Genomic DNA, 19,958 nt, shown 5'->3' on the forward strand with positions numbered 1-19,958 from the left:
GCCAGAAGAGTTATGCCAATACCCTTGTAAGCGGAGGATTACCGCAGGAGTTAGTCAAGAATCTCAAGGAGCTTCGTTTGGAGATAGTTCCAAGAGATTTTGTTGCAACAATGGAGGTTCAGTCTACATTATTGGGGAAGATTCGAGAAGCTCAGAAGGATGATAAGGAAATCGCTGAGATAAAGGAGAAAATGAGCAAAGGAAAAGCCAAGGGTTTTCGTGAGGATGAGCATGATACCTTATGGTTTGACGATTGTATTTATGTACCCAATAATGCTGAGATCAGGAAGTTAATACTTCACGAAGCTCATGACTCGCCATACTCGATTCATCCCGGAAACACCAAGATGTATTTGGATTTGAAGGAGCGTTTCTGGTGGACGGGTACGAAGAAGGATATTGCCGAGTATGTAGCAGTGTGTGATGTATGTCAGAGAGTGAAGGCAGAACATTAGAAACCAGCAGGATTACTGCAGCCGATCCCGATACCCGAATGGAAGTGGGACAAGCTTGGCATGGATTTTATCACCGGATTACCCAGGACCCGATCGGGATATGATTCAATTTTGGTAGTAGTTAACCGCTTGACCAAGGTAGCTCACTTTATCCCGGTGAAGACCACTTATACAAGCGCGGTTGGCCAAAATATATATGACCAGGATCGTATGTCTGCACGGAGTTCCGAGGACCATCGTATCAGATAGAGGAACATAGTTTACCTTGAAGTTCTGGAATCAATTGCACCAGACTTTGGGTACTAGGCTAGAGTTCAGTACAACCTTTCATCCGCAGACAGATGGACAGACCGAGAGAGTGAGTCAGATTCTAGAGGACATGTTGAGAGCTTGTGCGCTAGATTATGGATCTAGTTGGGATGATAATTTGCCTCACGCGGAGTTCTCATACAACAATAGTTACCAAGCCAGTTTAAAGATGGCACTTGTCGGTGTCAAAACCGGCGGATCTCTGGTAGGGGGTCCCGAACTGTGCGTCTAGAATCGATGGTAACAGGAGGTAGGGGACACGATGTTTACCCAGGTTCGGGCCCTCTTGATGGAGGTAAAACCCTACATCCTGCTTGATTGTTCTTGATAATATGAGTAGTACAAGAGTTGATCTACCACGAGATCAGAGAGGCTAAACCCTAGAAGCTAGCCTATGATATGATTGTTGTGTATGATCTATCGACTAGCCTGGCCTCGGTTTATATAATGCACCAGAGGCCTAGGATAACAAGAGTCCTAGCCGAATACGCCAGTGAGGAGGAGTCCTTGGCTTGATCACCAAGTCTTGTGGAATCTTCCATGTATGCGGCTGCTGTCCGAACTGGCCCATGAGTATACGACCATGGGGGTCCTCAGCCCAATCTAACAGATCGGGAGACGACGTGGTGAGTACCCCCTAGTCTAGGACACCGTCAGTAGCCCCCTGAACCGGTCTTCAAGTTAGGGACGCTCCTTGATTCTTCCGAACTGTTCTTCATCTTCGGTTGTCGGTCTTGAAAACTGGTTCAACAAATCTTCTCATCTTCGATCTTGAGGATCACCGAAATGCATTCGACGAGTTTACATGCCGGGTATCCGAGGAGCCCCTTTAAGTTTCCGGCCTTTATCAATGCCTTGTTATTTTTATGCCACACCTCGGGTTTGAAGTTGTTCCCGGGAGGCAGTGTCCTCTTGCGTCCGAGCTCTAACGCCGGACTGCATTCGAGGTATCTTTTGCAGCCGAGCACCAATGCCGGACTGCTTCCGAGCTCCAATGCCGAAATGTATCCAAGCTCCAACGCCGGACTGTGTCCAAGCTCCAACGACGGACTATATCCAAGATGTCATAGATCATCTTGGCCCAAAAAAGTTGAAGGAGTTTAGCCGAGCTTAATGCTGGAAATGCCCTCTATGGAGGCAGCCACTAGTGCCTGAGCTTTATGCCGGACTGCTTCCGAGGTGGTGCACCACCCCGACTGTGGGCCAATTTTTTGACAATATTTTTGAATGGTGCAATTTATTCTCTGCCAAGATATATAGCCAGTAACCCTCAACGTGTGTGTCGGTTTAAAACCTAAGATGCACTTGAAGGATGATGTAAGACCACCGATCCCAGTAGCCGCTGAGACTCAGGTTGACTTGCAAAATCGGCCTGAGGATCAAGTCCTAGCTCGGCAGAATACTTCGGGACACAAAAAGCGGTGTGCAGAGTCCTCGAGACTCAGGTTGGGTGCGGCCGACCAACCTGAGGATCAAAATCTCCTCGGAAACTGTATTGCACTTAAAATTGTCTGCATTGAACAGGCAATGCAGTTGCCCCCGAGACACTGGTCGGGTGGCAACACCAGATCAGGGGTTTGATGTGCCCCTTTAATATTTGTAAATAATAAGCCCGAAGCCCAGTAGCCCCTGAGCCTTAATGCGGGCACGGGTGGCCGAATTAAGGATCAATATCCATAGTAAAATCACAAATTATGTGTAATAACTCTATGTATCCAAGTACTTCACGTCATTAATGCTTGGATCCGCATTGTACAAAACTTTGTTGACTGACCATCGACTTCCACCTCCTCGGCCAGTAGCCGAGGAGTGTTTGTCCTACTTTATAAAGCCTTTATGAGGGCAAAGATTTACGACAAACAAGGCAATCTGGACATACGGTTTTATAAACAAAGGTACGCAGAGAGATATGTTATATTACTGTTTAACATAAGAAATGTCTTCCAAAGAAAATAGTCCCGCTACCGGTTCCTTTCTTTGGGTTGTTATGCTAAGCATGATCATGAAACCCCAGCTCTAATGTAAGAGCAAAATGTTGAGGATTTAGTTCGGGAGGCCAGTTACTAGCCCCCGGTAGTGTTCAGCGACAGTCAAGGTCAAGCCGTAAACACTTCGGCCAATGTTATGAATGGCCCGTCATTTAACACAGTCATCGGATCGCTGACCAGTTTACGCTTATTGTGACAGTCAGTTTTCGGCTTTCTCCACTGAGGTGCTTAACCATGTGAGCTGGAAGCACAATTGCAGCGGTTCTCCCTTTGCACACCTAGCCGAACAAAGCGGAACGTAGGAGGCAAGCGCAGGAGCCGGGCAACCCAACTATTGACCGAAGACACAATTCGAAACCGATGCATATATAGTAATATCTGAGAATGTTTTTGCCGAATCTCTAAAGGTGTCCGGCGTTGCACTGCGAGACTTGTGCTGAAAACACACAAATAATTTGAAAGTGCCCCAAAGCTTGGAAAACCAAAAAACGTCAGTAAAAACATGACGTCCGAACAAGATCAAGTGTTCGGTGCCAATCCAAAAATTGGAATAGAAAGAAAAAAATGTGCTTCTGTCGTGTTTTGACAACGACCAAGAAGAAAACACATTTACAGCTCATATATAAATTTTAAGAGCCCCCAAGTGACTTGGGTAAAAATTTTATGTATAATGATTGTATGTACCCAAGTACTTATATCATATTTGTGTCCACCCAAACTTTAAACGCGTCTTAACCGACCGTCGGCTTCTCCCTCTTCGGCCAAGGGCCGAAAAGTGTCATGTACTCCGCCTGTTGAGAGTATCGACGGTGTTTCCGATGACCAGGCAATCAGGCCATAAGGCTGTAACAGACAAAGAGCACTCAGGGAACTTATGCTATATTACTAACAAAGTGTAAGAAGCATCTTCGAAGAAAATAGTACCCCCACCGATACCTTTCTTCGGTGCTCATTATTACTATGAGACTTGTGCAATAGATTTTTTGTACTCATGAGTTCCGTTGTGTGCCGACCATGATTGAAAACAATAAGAGCGCTAGCTTTCGGCTTCACCCAGTCTGAGGTCAGAGCTCGGGTGACCCGGTCATGACAATCGCAGATGTGCTCCCTTTACTCCCTAGCCAAACAATCGGGAATGTAGGGGTAAGCACAGGAGCCAGGCAACCCAGCTTGCAAATCGCTTAGGTCAATATGGTGCATATTGTGGCGTATTACACGAACAAGGAACGAAGCCGTACAAGTATAATCATATGCAAGAGGAAAAGCTCCATCAAGGGAGCCCCCAAGTAAATGGAGTATTTGAATTTGTGTGTCACAAACAAAGTTTTTACAAGGAGATTATCTACAAGCAACTTTTTTTTCAAAAAGGTACAATGCTTGGTCGAACCGAACACAAGTTAAAAATTTAAAACTTTGAGCATGAAGGCAACTTAGCTGGTTAATGTGTTCGGTATCGATGACGCGTCCCAAGCTTGATGCCGGACAAGGTTCCATCCCCCAAGCCGGTCCCAAGGTGGCGGAGCAAAGAGCTCGACACTCCGAAGTGGTGATATAGCACGGTAAATGCGAGCCGGCAGAGTGATGCCGAAGTCCCTGGCATGGGGTAATGAAGTGTTGACGAAGCCCCCCATCCAGCCGAGGTGACGTGGTATGTCAGTACGCCGAGTTGACGATACTGCCCAACCCAGATCATTTTCTTGTGCACAAAAAATAGTGCAAACCGGAGATAATAGTAATAATTATAAAAAAATCGTTGCATAATAAATAATTTATGCAAAGTGAGTAATAAAAAAAATATGGCCTGGCGCTGAAGTCAATGTCGATGCAAGGCGTCGGCGTGATGCGGTAAAGGCGTGGCAAAGCCTGAATTCACAGGTCGGTCCGAGTTCCGGATGTGGCGTTCGCCGGACCATGTACGGAAACCAGAGTAATAATTCCTTGGGAAAAATGAACCCGAACAAGCAAAAAATACTAGGATTAATAGCACCTGGTTTATTTGTTGTAGCAATCCAAAGAAAGGTGATTCCGAAAATTGGGACTCGATCCGCACACCCATTGCCTGATGGGCGATAAACGACGGTATGGCGATGCTGGCAAAGGTTGGCTCGCCGAGGCAAAGCCCTCGGTCCAGCTAACATGACGGAACTGGTCGGCTAGTGACGTCGAAGTCTCTGGAGCAGGTTGATGAGGAGATGGTGAAGCCCCCGGTCTAGCCGAGATGTCGAAGCCTCGATGTCAGCCGATGAGTCGAAGTAGGTCGGCGTGATGGACACCAGCTTGAAGAAGCAATAGTGCGGCCCTGCCAATGCAGGTCGTGACGTGGTCGATGCCGGCTTGATGAAGTGATCGTGCGGCGATGCCGGTATGCCCGCTCCGTGTAATCCATGGGGCGGCGATGTTGGTGATGATTTATCCTTCATGATGTCGGACTCTTGTTCAGCTTGCCGAGATGATGATCCGAAGAAGTTGAGCTCGGCTCAACAAAGTGACAACATGTCTAACGCAGGTCGGCAGCCTTGGAGCAATATTGCCGGACTGGTTTGATACCAGCATGATGATGAAGATGACCTCAGGGGAGGCTTAAAAATTTACGGGAACATTTTTAAAAACAACGCACAATACCCTAGAAGAGAATTCCTCTAAAAAGGTTGTCCAATATCACGTTCATAAAGAAACAAGAATTCGGGTCGGATCAATATTCGCGCAGAAAACGGATCCGAAAATTGGTCCACTCATCGGAAGGTTCCCGGAGTTTGAACCGTCGGATCAAGCTGAAATTTGGAGGGATGGTAGATATGGGAATTATGCAGTAGATGAACGGTTGGATCTTCCAAAGGACCTCCAAGCTGTGCTCTGGAGACCACGCCCTAAACTCGTCTAGGTTCCCATCCATATTTGACAGGGCTCTGGTATATCGTAGGTTGTCGGAGATTCCTCCATCGGAACTCGACGAAATTTTGCATGGTTGTTGTAGACGTAATTCCGCACTATTCTTCTGAAGCAATCGTCAAACCGACGCTTGAGGAGGTGGTGACGGTGAATACAAGTTCGCTGTCCATAAAAACAACACGGCCGCCCGAGGGCAATGTTGACGTTGAGCCCTCGAGCTCCATGGATGACTCTTCTATGATCATGATAGAGATCGGAGTTGATGTTGAAGAAGGCCCCCGTCCGAATATGACGATCGGAGATGGAGCACGGTCCCCGGTCGAGCCAAGGTGATCAGTCGAGCCCGCGACGAAGATGCCGGCGTCGCAGTTGACCTGCGGGCGAGCCATTGATCCTTTTGCCGATCACATAGCGGAACTCTCAATGAAAGCACCAATGTCGGTGTCAAAATCGGCGGATCTTGGGTAGGGGGTCCCGAACTGTGCGTCTAGAATCGATGGTAACAGGAGGCAGGGGACACGATGTTTACCCAGGTTCGGGTCCTCTTGATGGAGGTAAAACCCTATGTCCTGCTTGATTGTTCTTGATAATATGAGTAGTACAAGAGTTGATCTACCACGAGATCAGAGAGGCTAAACCCTAAAAGCTAGCCTATGGTATGATTGTTGTGTATGATCTATTGACTAGCCTGGCCTCGGTTTATATAATGCACCAGAGGCCTACGATAACAAGAGTCCTAGCCGAATACGCCGGTGGGAAGGAGTCCTTGTCTTGATCACCAAGTCTTGTGGAATCTTCCATGTATGCGATAGCTGTCCGGACTGGCCTATGAGTATACGGCCATGGGGGTCCTCGGCTCAATCTAACAGATCGGGAGACGACGTGGTGAGTACCCCCTAGTCCAGGACACCGTCAGCACCTTTCGAAGCTTTGTATGGGAGAAGATTTAGGACACTGTTAATGTGGGATGAAGTTGGATACCGTCAGTTGTTTGGACCGGATCTAATTAAGGAGTCCAAAGAGAAGTTTAAGTTGAGTCGAGATAGACTGAACGTAGCTCAGTCCAGGCAGAAGAGTTATGCAGATACTAAACACAAGGAGGCAGTCTATGAGATTGGAGACCGATCATATCTTCGTGTGTCACCACTGCGAGGAGTTAAACGTTTTGGAGTTAAGGGAAAGTTAGCTCCGAGATTTGTAGGACCATGTCGAGCGTTTGACATATGGGAGAAGTTTCCTACAAGTTGGAGTTACCCGAAGGACTGTCAGGAGTTCATGATGTGTTTCACATTTCCCTGTTGAAGAAGTGTCATGCTGAGATGTCCGATATTCCTCTGAGAGATATAGTGCCCCTGGAAGCAATTCAGTTGGATAGTGATTTGACCTACAAGGAGAAGCCCGTCAAGATTCTTGAGTTTGCCAGCCGAGTTACACGCAGCAAGGTTGTCAAGTTTTGCAAAGTTCATTGGAGCCACCGTACCGAGGATGAAGCCACCTGGGAACGAGAGGAAGACCTACGGAAAGACCACCCACACCTATTTTCTAGCCAACCCGAATCTCGAGGGCGAGATTCATCTTAAGGGGGGTAGGTTTGTAACATCCCAAATTTTCAATTTGAATGTTATACATAGGTCATCACATGCATATCATATTTTATTTGCATTTTGTTGCGATCCTAGAAATCCTAAGCAACTCAAGGACCCACGGAGAGAGTTGGGGATTCCATTTATTTTCATATTTGAATTTTTCTCAAATTTTAAAAGAGGATCATTTTTGGTTTTAATAAATTTTCTCTCCAAAATATTTCTTATATTAAAATAAAAGAGATAAGATAATATGACTTCTTTAAAAAGAGAGAAAGATTGCAGGAAAGATTTTTAAAATACCATAAATATTTTATTTGGATTTTATTCGAGATTTTATTTGATTTAGAAAAATATGCATTTTTTCAAAATTGCATTTTTAGGCCAGAAAAATGTTCACTTTGTTCTAAATATTTTATTTAGACGGTGAAAATTGTTTTTGGCATTTTTTAGAATTTGTTTTATATTTATTTAGGAATTTCTTCAGCGGAATTTACTAAAAAAATAAAAAAATTCCCAGACCGACTGGGCCGAAGCCCAGCCAACCAACTCCCGCGGTGCCACTGTCTTCTCCGGGGACTCCCGTCGCCGCACGGACGCCGAGTCCGGCTAGGCCACGCCGCCCGCCGCCTTGGCCCCTCCCCCAAGCCACCTTGCCCCACCCCCTTATAAGTCGCCGCCCCCGCCTCTACCCCCCCCCCCACGTCGCCAGCCGCCCGAAGCAGCAGTAGCCAGCGCCGCCGCCGCCCGCGCTCGCCGTCGCCTGCCGCGCCGTGATAACCCACAAGTATAGGGGATCAATGGTAGCATCTTTCGATAAGTAAGAGTGTCGAACCCAACGAGGAGCTAAAGGTAGAACAAATATTCCATCAAGTTCTATCGACCACCGATACAACCCTACGCACGCTTGACGTTCACTTTACCTAGAACAAGTGTAAAACTAGATGTACTTTGTAGGTGTTTTTGGATAGGTTTGCAAGATAATAAAGAGCACATAAATAAAAAGTAGGGGTTGTTTATATAACGACACAACTAAATTAGTTTTAGTAAAGAGCTTTTTGTCACAAGAAAGTTATTTGTCCCTTGGCAATCGATAACTAGACCGGTAATCGTTATTGCAATTTTATTTGAGGGAGAGGCATAAGCTAACATACTTTCTCTACTTGGATCATATGCACTTATGATTGGAACTCTAGAAAGCGTCCGCAACTACTAAAGATCATTAAGGTAAAACCCAACAATAGCATTAAAGTATCAAGTCCTCTTTACTCCCATATGCAAACAACCTACTTACTCGGGTATGTGCTTCTGTCACTCACGCCACCCACCATAAGCAAATCATGAACGTATTGCAACACCCTACAGCGGGAATCCCTCACGCTTGCGCGACACGGAGAGTACCATAGGACAACACCAATAATAAAACATGCAACTCAAACCATTCACGATCATCAATTAACCCATAGGACAAAACAGATCTACTCAAACATCATAGTATAGCCATACATCATTGGGAAATAATAAATAGCGTTGAGCACCATGTCTAAGTAGAGATTATAGTGGGTAAAAGAAGGGTTACACTACTGCATAGAGGGGTGAAGAGTTGGTGATTACGGCGGTGAAGTTGTTGGTGAAGATTGCGGTGACGATGATGGCCCCGGTGGTACTCCGGTGCCACCGGAAGCGAGGGGGGAGAGCCCCCTCCTTCTTATTCTTCCTTGAGCTTCTCCCTAGATGGGAGAAGGGTTTCCCCTCTAGTCCATGGCCTCCATGGCATGGGAGGGGTGAGAGCTGTCGGATTTCGGGTTCCAGCAGACCCTTAAGGTTCGAACTCTGGGGTGCGCACGGAGATCTTTCCCCTACCGACTCGCGCTTCTATGGCTCGCAAGAAATCTAGGCTGGAAAGAAGAATACACAAAGGACACGAGGTTTATACTAGTTCGGGCCACCGATGTGGTGTAATACCCTACTCCAGTGTGTGGTGTGGTGAATTGCCTCAGGGGCTGATGATGAACAATACAGGGGGAAGAACGGCCTCACGAGAGGTGTTCTTGAGCTGGTGCGGTGTGTTCTACTCGGTCTGGATCTCTCTCTCTTTCTTTCTCTTCTCTCTTTCTTTCCTTTCCTTTTCTCTTTTCCTTCTTTTTTTTCTTTTCCTCCTTCTCTATGGTGGTTAGTCCTATTTATAGAGGCCCTGGGCCTCTTCCCAAAAAATGAGCGGGAAGGGCGCCAACAATTGGCCATTTTGAAGGGGAACATCTAGTACAAGTTATCCTGACCAAAGGTGGTCTTCGGCTGCCAAAAGCACTGGTGATGACGCCGTCTTGGGCTCCACGGTGACCTCCGTCCAGCCGCTCTGCTGGTCTTGGTCTCGTTGCACCAGAATGGTAACCTTTGCCCGATGCCTTGGCCCATGCTTGCTCCCTTTGCACCGAAGGGGAAACAAGGACACTACGCAGGCCAGCGCCTGCCTAATCTCGATCGTCATGGCTTGCGTCACGGGCTCCTCGCGAGGCACCCCTGCCTTGATCTCTACGCCTCCTCGCAAGCCTGCCTGATGAGGCTGCTCCTGAGGAAGCCTCCTGTCATCTGCCCCGCAAGGCTTGGCCCCTTGCGAGGTTCTTGAGCTTGAGCTGATGAAGCTGGGCCGCACTGGGCCCCCACTCGAGCCACGCTGCAGGCCGTAGGCAGGCAAGTCTGGGGACCCCCATTCCCAGAATGCCGACAGTAGCCCCCGGGCCCAAGGCGTGCCCGGGTTTGGCTTAGCAGGGAAGCTAAGGGCAAGCGTGAAGCGCCGTGGGCCCCAATAGCATGCGGCCTTGGGCGCCGCATGGCGATTGGTTGGACGCGGGCGTCTGCACTTCCCCACGACGCCTCGGCAACCGCTCGACTTATCAAGTCCTTGCATGCAGAGAAATGGGTCATGATTACCTGCGATCGTGGTGGCCGGCGGTTGGCCTTCTCCGGATATAAGTACGGGGCCGCATGAGCCTCATTAGCTTATCCCTTCCTGCTACTCCTTTCCTTCCTCTTCCTCGTCCTTGCTTCTCTTTACGCCAATGGCACCAATCCGCCGGTTTTCTGCAGAAGAGAAAGGGAAGGCCCCCTGAGAAGGTCCTGACCCTCTTCTGCCGAAGAAACGGCTAGTCCCCTGCCGCCGAGATGAGGGTGCTTGGCAGGAGGCGCTGAGGCCCTGTGTCGGTGTCAAAACCGGCGGATCTCGGATAGGGGGTCCCGAACTATGCGTCTGAGGCGGATGGTAACAGGAGGCAAGGAACATGATGTTTTACCAAGGTTCGGGCCCTCTTGATGGAGGTAAAACCCTACGTCCTGCTTGATTTATTCTTGATGATATGGGTATTACAAGAGTTAATCTACCACGAGATCGGAGAGGCTAAACTCTAGAAGCTAGCCTATGGTATGATTGTATGTTTTTTGTTATGTCCTACGGACTAAAACCCTCCGGTGTATATAGACACCGGAGAAGGTTAGGGTTACACAAGGTCGGTTACAAAGGAGGAGATATCCATATCCGTACTGCCTAGCTTGCCTTCCACGCCAAGTAGAGTCCCATCCGGACACGAGACGAAGTCTTCAATCTTGTATCTTCATAGTCCAACAGTTCGGCCAAAACATAGTCCGGCTGTCCGGAGACCCCCTAATCCAGGACTCCCTCAGTAGCCCCTGAACCAGGCTTCAATGACGATGAGTCCGGTGCGCAGTATTGTCTTCGGCATTGCAAGGCGGGTTCCTCCTCCGAATACACCACGGAAGAATTTGAATACAAGGATAGTGTCCGACCCTGCAAAATAAGTTCCACATTCCATCGTTGAGAGAATAATATTTCCACAAATCTAATCTGCTGACTTGCCTTGGCAATATGACATTAGGCCATGGCCTGATGATTTTTGAACCGTTTCCTTTAACTAGCCCCGCACATAACGCGAGGCATTTTTTGACACGTCTTGTCAAAGCAGAGATCGTGCTCCCCTTATTACGGGATTCTCATCAATACGGGCGTGGGTAACTCAACCGCGCCATCGATTACGGCACTTGGGGGACAAGCGAGTTTTACCAGGCTAGTGGGGGCGCATAGTTTCGTCCGCCCATATAAAGGGATAAGGATTCATCTTTTCATCCACGCCTTCTTCCTCCTTTGCTCATCCATTTTCGCACACTCGAGCTCCAACGCCCAAGTCCTCATTTCCCACCTCGACCTTCTCCAACCATTTCCGGAGCGGGAGGCAGGTGGATGGTCTCCTCCGTCACGGAGGGACACATCAAGAAGCTGAGGAGAGCCGGATACCTGCCCGACGACATCACGCACCGGCTCCTAGATGAGGAGCAGCTCATCCCCACCCCCAGGCCCCATGAGAGGGTAGTGTTCCTTACCCATTTCCTCCGCGGACTAGGATTCCCTCTCCACCCATTCGTTCGGGGGCTCATGTTCTACTACGGCCTGGATTTCCATGATCTGGCCCCGAACTTCATCCTCAACATCTCGGCGTTTATCGTCGTGTGTGAGTCCTTCCTCCGCATCAAGCCCCACTTCGGCTTATGGCTGAAGACCTTCAATTTCAAGCCAAAGGTAGTGAGCGACCGCCAGGCGGAGTGTGGAGGCGCCATGGTGGGAAAAATGCCCAACGTCACATGGCTCAAGGGCTCCTTCGTGGAAACCATAAAGGGGTGGCAATCGGGGTGGTTCTACATCACCGAGCCGCGTGACCCTAAATGGGCAGCGGCCCCCGAGTTCCGATCTGGCTTCCCCACGCGGCTCACCTCCTGGCAAGAGAAGGGTCTGTCCTGGGGTAGTTCGGGAGAGTTGACCGGACTCCAAACATGTATTCAAAACATGGTGAACAAGAAGCTCAAACTCGTCAGCGTAGTCCAGGTCATGCTCATCCGCCGGATCCTCCCGTGCCAACAACGGGCTTTCAACTTGTGGGAGTTCGACCCGGCCTAGCACCGAACTCTGAAACAGGCTCTTCGACACAACTCACGAAGATGCCTGGAAGGTGTTATTCAAGAGTGTCGAGGTTCCCCCTCCCACTACCGAGGACCGCGGATTCTGCGCGCCAAGCCAGCGCGGTAAGCTGTTTTACCTCTCACAGGATAATTGTTTTTCATAGTTTGACTCTATGCGGGATCTAAGCTCCCGTACCTTTGACAGGACTGGCAGGAGACGGCCGGACAGATCGACTGTCCGGCTCCTTTGCCGGAAGGCCCAGCAGACGCTCTCCTGGCGAAGATGCTGACTCCGGCTCCTTACACGGTGCCGGAGAAGACCAAGAAGGCCAAGGGAACCCGAAAGAGTTCCCGATGCCAGGCGTCATCGGACTCACCGTCCGATGACTCTGTGGCACACTCCACCCACAAAGATGAGGAGGAAGAATAAGATGCTCCCCCTTTAGTTGGGGGAGACAAGAAAAGGAAGGCCGCCCCAACTGGGGAGGCCGGAGGGTCCAAGAAGGGAAGGACTCTCCTTCCAGATAGTTCCACCACCGCCGCTGAAGGCGAAGACGAGTGGTTACCCAGGCCAAGCCCCTGGGGAGGTCGTAAGTATTCGGATACCAGAGTAACTCATAGTATCCTTTTGCGCACTGCTTCCCCTAACGCCGAACATGATTATGCAGGCCGCCACGAGCCCATATCGATGTATCATCGGACGGTTCCCTGGGCTCGTCGGATATGGATAGCGATCCACTTCCGACCGCCACCTCCCCTTGCCCTGTGGACGACACCGAGGTATTGTCTCAAGAGGCACCGGGTCAAGGGGAGACAGTCTCGGAGGCGCCTCAAGGCGAACTTCCGGACTCCGGGAGCAGAGGGGACAAGGCCCCTGAGGGCTCCGAGTTCGGCCCTCAGCCGAACACCGCGCCGGATCCTCCAGTGGTTCCAAACTCGGGCAGGTGGCATCCTTCCAAGAGGGGCAAGATGCCTGTGCCGGTGACCTCTGTCCATCCAGAGGCGCTGGACAATCTGCTGGAAGCCCTTCGCAGCGCTTCCATCGACAAGGAGCACCATACTATTATGAGTGCGGTGGTCCAGAAGGTTCAGTCCGCCAAGAGCGGATTGACTGATGCCTGTGCCATCCTTCTAACAGGCTTTGAGGTAAGTGTTTAAAATATAGGAAAAATATTACCGCATAGACAGTAGCCCATGATGCTCTGTTTGGTGTTCACAAAGAAAAGCCGAACAGAGGATCAAATAATATCGCAGGAGTCTAATATAAGTATGTCAATATGCGTATGCAGGCTTCGCTGCTGGCCTCAGCCGCACTGACTGCGAAGGTCGCCATACTGAAGCAGGACCTCGAGGGGTCCCAGAAAGAGCTCGGCCTTGCCAAGAGGCAGCTCGAGGAGAACAAGGGTAAGTAATACCCTGTGTATAGGTATGTATATATAAAAAAGAAGACGTGATTGCAAAATGACAGGATCATCGTATATTTGCTAGGGGCCACGACCGAAGTGGCGACCCTAAAGCAAGCGCTGTCCAAGGCCGAAGATAAAGTGGCCAAGGAGCGCACCGAGCGGGAAAGGCAAGAGGCTCGGGTGGGCGAGGTGCAGCAAGAGCTCTAGGCTCTCGTGACGAAGCACGAGGCGTTGGAGCTTGACTCGAAGATGCGAGAGTCTGAGCTTGCCGCGGCCCTCGAGAGCGCAAAGAGTGCCAAGGCCGAAGCCCAAAAGCCCCTTCAGGAGATTGACGAGATGAAGAAAATAGCAGCGGGTAAGGCATTCTATATGCAAAGCAAGCATGTGAAAGTAAATTACCTGTTACTTACCCGAATCTGGAGCTCTCCAGGAGCATTCGTAGATTTGCCCTGCAGCGTGTCAGATGCCGCACAGTTTTACCAGGCCGAGGAGGGAAGCTCAACGGAGAAGCTGTTCTGGTCTTAGTATACTGGGACCAAACACCCGGTGCCTATGAGCGACTAGCTGAAGCAGCTGGTCGAGCTACACAAGGCGGCCGAACAGGCCATGAAGGGATTTATAGTCCGGCTGTGGCCTGGCGACGCCCTTCCGAACAGCTACTTCGCCCTGGTGAGGCGGCTTGTAGATGCCTGCCCACGGCTAGAAGTCGTCAAGCGGTCCGTCTGCATTGAAGGTGCACGCCGGGCTTTCGCCCATGTGAAGGTGCAGTGGGCCAAGCTAGACGCCGTGACGCTGATCAAGGAAGGACCGCCGCAGAGCAAGGAGCATCGCACCCCCGAAATTTATTATGAGGGTATCCTGAAGGGTGCCCATCTTGTAGCGGACGAATGTTCGAAGGATGTAATATTTGAGTAGACTTGCTCGTGTGATTCTGTATGATGAAAACTTGTGTCATATGCGCTATGCAACGCTTGTTTGAATTTAAAATATTACCTTCTGTTTGGTTGCTTTTCCAATCTAAGAGATGGCTAGTCCTCGGCTTCTGCCCCCATGCCACGAGTGCTGGGGTGTTCGGGATAAACCTGAGCAATCTTGTTCCCATTTTTGGGTCCTTCGAGGGAGGTTCTCAGCACGGCGAACAAGGCAACCGGACTAATAATGCTTTATCACTATCACTTAGCCATATAATTCTATAATTTTAAATTTCAGCGAAGCCCCTGGTATTCGGAAGGCCGAATTCGGGGCGCGATACACGCCTTCAAGCCGGACATGACCGGCTCCTCGCTCTAAGCGGCATAAGTCTTTAGGGACTTGAAACCTCGTCGAACAGCGACCAGTCTCTCGCCTTATTATGACAGTCAGTTTTAGCTTTCTCTACTGAGGTGCTTAGCCCAGCAAAACCGGGGCACAATCGCAGTAGTTCTCCTAGTGCTACCTTAGCCGATAGAGCAGAACGTAAGGTACCAAAACATAGGAGCCGGGCAAACCCAACATTTGACCAAAGACATGATTCGGAGCAGATGCATATAATGCTATAAGTTCGAGGTGCCGCACTTGTGAAAGTGTTCGGACTTCTCACACCATATTGTGGGGTACTTAAGCCCCTGGTGTATTGGCCGTACCAAAGTGTACGGTTGCAAGGCGTCATTAATGAATACACATATATAAAAAAAGAGAATGCAATAATAGTCTTAATGCTATGCATTGTTTATTCAAAAAGGTGCGTTTAAAGCAGAATGATACAGATAGTGCGATAAACAAAAAGTAGGACTATGTCCCTTCCAAGGGCAAGCTGAGGAATAGTATTAAAGAAAATATTTCACTCGTTATCGTAATCCACCTGGGAGTTCCGTGGTGTGACGTAGCTTTCTGCCTCCTTGGTTGCTGCATCATGTGTTCGGCAATCATGCTGCCGGACAGGGTTTCCAGAGATTAAAGTCCTGAAAGAGAAAAACAACAAAGCGGGAAGCCCCTAGTGCGGTTTAAGCCTCGTATTGGGGCGTGCTGTAGTTGTGCCCCCCTCCCCGCCCGTGCCCATGGTATTTTTAATGTGTAATTATGTATGCGTGGCACGAATTTCGCCGTTTGGCTGGGACTGGGGTGGGGGCTGCATTGCTATGAAAGCTCCGGTCATGCTAGGCAGTCTAGCTGCCGATCACTCCGAGCGCGCTTGAAGGTGTCCAGGTCTTGAAACACCGAACTGGTGGATTGCCTTGAAAGGCTACTTTGCGCTTCTGCTGCGAGGGCCGCAGTGTGCTCCTCCGTGCGGAGAGAGCGCTCTGTGTTTCCATTAACTGTGATGACCCCCCGAGGTCCTGGCATCTTGAGCTTGAGGTATGCATAATGCGGTACTGCATTGAATCTCGCAAATGTGGTTCGCCCGAGGAGTGCGTGATAGCCACCGCGGAACGAGACTATATCGAAGATTAATTCTTCACTTCGAAAGTTATCCGGGGATCCGAAGACCACTTCCAGTGTAATTGAGCCTGTGCAATGGGCCTCTACACATGGAATGCCGCCTTTAAAGGTCGTTTTTGTGGGTTTGATCCTTGAGGGGTCTATATCCATTTTGCGCACTGTGCCCTGATAGAGCAGGTTCAGGCTGCTGCCTCCATCCATAGCGACTCGAGTGAGGTGAAATCCATCAATGATTGGGTCTAGGACTAGTGCGGCAAATCCGCCATGACGGATGTTAGTGGGGTGGTCCCTGCGATCGAAGGTGATCGGACAGGAGGACCATGGGTTGAACTTTGGGGCGACTGGCTCCAACGCATATACGTCCCAGAGCGCACGCTTCTGCTCCCTCTTGGGGATGTGGGTTGCGTATATCATGTTCACCGTCCGCACTTGTGGGGCGAACCTCTTCTGTCCTCTGGTGTTCGGCTGCCGGGGCTCCTCCTCGTCATTGCTATGTGGCCCCTTATCTTTGTTTTTCGGCAATTAACTTGCCGGCCTGCTTGAATACCCAACAATCCCTATTGGTGTGGTTGGCTGGCTTGTCGGGGGTGCCGTGTATTTGACACGAGCGATCGAGTATGCGGTCCAAACTGGATGGGCCCGGAGTGCTTCTTTTAAATGGCTTTTTCCACTGACCAGGTTTAGAGCCTTTGAATCCAGCATTGACTGTCGTATCCTCGGTATTGTCACTGTTAATGTGGCGCTTATGTTTATTTCGACGTGACCTGCCATTGCCGTCCTTGGTATCCGAAGTACCGCGGTTCTTTTATATGTTATTACTGCGAGCCAGCCAGCTGTCTTCTCCCACACAAAAGCGGGTCATGAGTGTCGTGAGGGCTGCCATAGATTTCGGCTTTTCCTGACCAAGGTGCCGGGCTAGCCACTCATCGCGGATGTTGTGTTTGAAAGCTGCTAGGGCCTCTGCATCCGGACAGTCGACAATTTGATTTTTCTTTCTTAGGAACCGAGTCCAGAATTGCCTGGCCGATTCTTCTGGCTGCTGAATAATGTGGCTCAAGTCATCGGCATCTGGTGGTCGCACATAAGTGCCCTGAAAGTTGTCGAGGAATGCGGCCTCCAGATCTTCGCAACAGCTAATGGACTCTGCTGGCAAGCTGTTAAGCCAGTGTCGCGCTGGTCCTTTGAGCTTTAGTGGGAGGTATTTGATGGCGTGTAAGTCATCACCGCGGGCCATGTGGATGTGGAGGAGGAAATCCTTGATCCATACTGCAGGATCTGTTGTGCCGTCGTATGATTCTATATTTACGGGTTTGAAACCCTCTGGGATTTGATGATCCATGACTTCGTCTGTGAAGGATAAGGGGTGTGCAGCGCCTCTGTATTGGGCTATATCGCGACGCAGCTCGAATGGGTCTTGCCCGCTGTGTTTGGCCCGGACGGATTTACTTTTACTTTATCTGGCGTGACGTTTATCGTCTTGCATAGTGGCGCGCCCTCGTGATCCGTAGATCGATCTTGCATGTTTTTCTTTGTCCTCCAATATGTCTTGCAGGTCTGGCGTATTTCCCCATGCCTTTTTATGGCGTCGGGGTGCAGGCTGAGTTTTTTGCTGGAATGCCTCTCTATCGCGGCCACGAGGTGGCCGATCAGCCGCGTCATACGCTTCTTCCTCCAGTCGGGGTGGCAACTTGCATTTTGGGTAACTCTTGGAGGGGCGTTCGAGTTTATATTCCTCGGCCGCGAGGACTTCAGTCCTTCTGTCAGCTAGCAGATCTTGATCAGCTTGCAGCTGCTGCTGCTTTTTCTTAAGGGTATTTGTCGTGCCCATAAGCCGGCGCTTGAAGCGCTGTTGTTCGACGGGATCCTCTGGCACGGCGAATTCGTCATCGCCGAGACTTGCCTCGTCTTCGGAGGGGGCATGTAATTATGATCCTGCCGCTCTAAATCTTGATGGAGGGGATTGTTGTTGTCTTCGGCACTATCCGGAGTGTTATTATCTCCTGTGCCGGTGTCACCACTTTTGCTTTGGCGGGACTTAGAGCGGCGCCGCTGACGTCGGCGCTTGGGTTGCTTCTTGGAGGGGTCATCCTCCGCTGTCTCATCGCCATTGCCTTCTTTGGGTGTGTCCACCATGTATATATTGTATGATGAGGTGGCTGTCCAATGCCCTGTGGTCAGTGGTTCCTCTTCGTCTCCCGCATCATCATCCATACCGTCGATGTCTTCGGAGTCGAAGTCGATCATGTCGGTTAAGTCATCGACAGTGGCTACTAAGTGGGTGGTGGGTGGGCCACGAATTTCTTTGTCGTCTGTATCCCAGTCCCGCCGGACATAGTTCGGCCAGGATCCTCCTGACAAGGAGAGAGACCTTAATGAGTTCAGTATGTCGCCGAAGGGCGAGTGCTAAAAAAATATCCGCGGAGGTAAACTCCATGATTGGCGCCCAATCGGATTCGCTAGGAACGGGCGTAGGCGGTTCGGAGTCCGTGGCCGAAGAAGGATCCGGTATTTTGACAACACGGCTCTCGTGCAGGGTAAGGTCGATGTTCGGCTCGATCGCCGCTGAGGGTAAGGCCTCCATGGGGGGTCCATCCACCCGTCCATGGATGGCGCAACTGGCTCCGAATTGGGGGTCGGAGCGGCTGCCGGTGCGATGTCTTGAACACTGTCTGATGGTAGAGCTAAATCGTACTCATCGTGACCGCGTGGCACACAAGGCAGAGGCTCGAATCCGTCGAAGATCAAGTCTCCACGGATATCAGCCGTGTAGTTTAAGCTTCCAAACCTGACCTGGTGGCTAGGGGCATAACTTTTGATCTATTCCAGATGGCCAAGCGAGTTGGCCCGCAGTGCGAAGCCGCCGAACACAAAGATCTGTCCGGGGAGAAAAGTCTCGCCCTGGACTGCATCGCTATCGATGATTGTAGGAGCCATCAAGCCTAACGGCGACGACACAGAGGAACTCTCAATGAAAGCAACAATGTCGGTGTCAAAACCGGCGGATCTCGGATAGGGGGTACCGAACTGTGCGTCTGAGGTGGATGGTAACATGTGGCAGGGAACACGATGTTTTACCCAGCTTCGGGCCCTCTTGATGGAGGTAAAACCCTACGTCCTGCTTGATTTATTCTTGATGATATGGGTATTACCAGAGTTGATCTACCACGAGATCGGAGAGGCTAAACCCTAGAAGCTAGCCTATGGTATGATTGTATGTTTTTTGTTATGTCCTACGGACTAAAACCCTCCGGTTTATATAGACACCGGAGAAGGTTAGGGTTACACAAGGTTGGTTACAAAGGAGGAGATATCCATATCCGTACTGCCTAGCTTGCCTTCCACACCAAGTAGAGTCACATCCGGAAACGAGACAAAGTCTTCAATCTTGTATCTTCATAGTCCAACAGTTCGGCCAAAACATAGTCCGGCTGTCCGGAGACCCCCTAATCCAGGACTCCCTCACCCTGGTACGAGCGGCCGCCGCCTGGGTTTCCACTGCCCTTGTACGCCCGAATCGAGGGCCCTGGGGAAGAGGGCGTCGAGCGACACCGACGGTGCCGCCGCCGACGCCGGCGAGTCACGGCGGTGCGCGTCGTTCCTCCTGGAGTCCACGCTGAGGGCTCCTCCTGTGAGCTCGTGCTACACGCCGCCATGCCCCAAGATCTTGGATCTGCCTTCCTCCCTCCTTCGCCTTTGAGATGCCGCCGAGCAGGTCTCTGGAGCTCTGGCTGCAGCACGCTGACTGCAGCACCCTCGCGACCGGAGCGGAGGTCGCGGTCGTTGCTCCGGGCAAGGTCTACATGACCCGGGGCTGGGGTGAGATCGCCCGGGTCTGCCACACGGAGGGTGCCCTCATAATTCATCTTGAATATGATGGCGCCTCCCTGATGTTCTTCAAGGTCTTCGTTGCTGAAGGACGCCGGTTGGAGTGCTGCCCCAAGGAAA

This window comes from Triticum urartu, chromosome 1, assembly GCF_003073215.2.
Source record: "Triticum urartu cultivar G1812 chromosome 1, Tu2.1, whole genome shotgun sequence".
In the NCBI taxonomy this organism is placed as follows: Eukaryota; Viridiplantae; Streptophyta; class Magnoliopsida; order Poales; family Poaceae; genus Triticum; species Triticum urartu.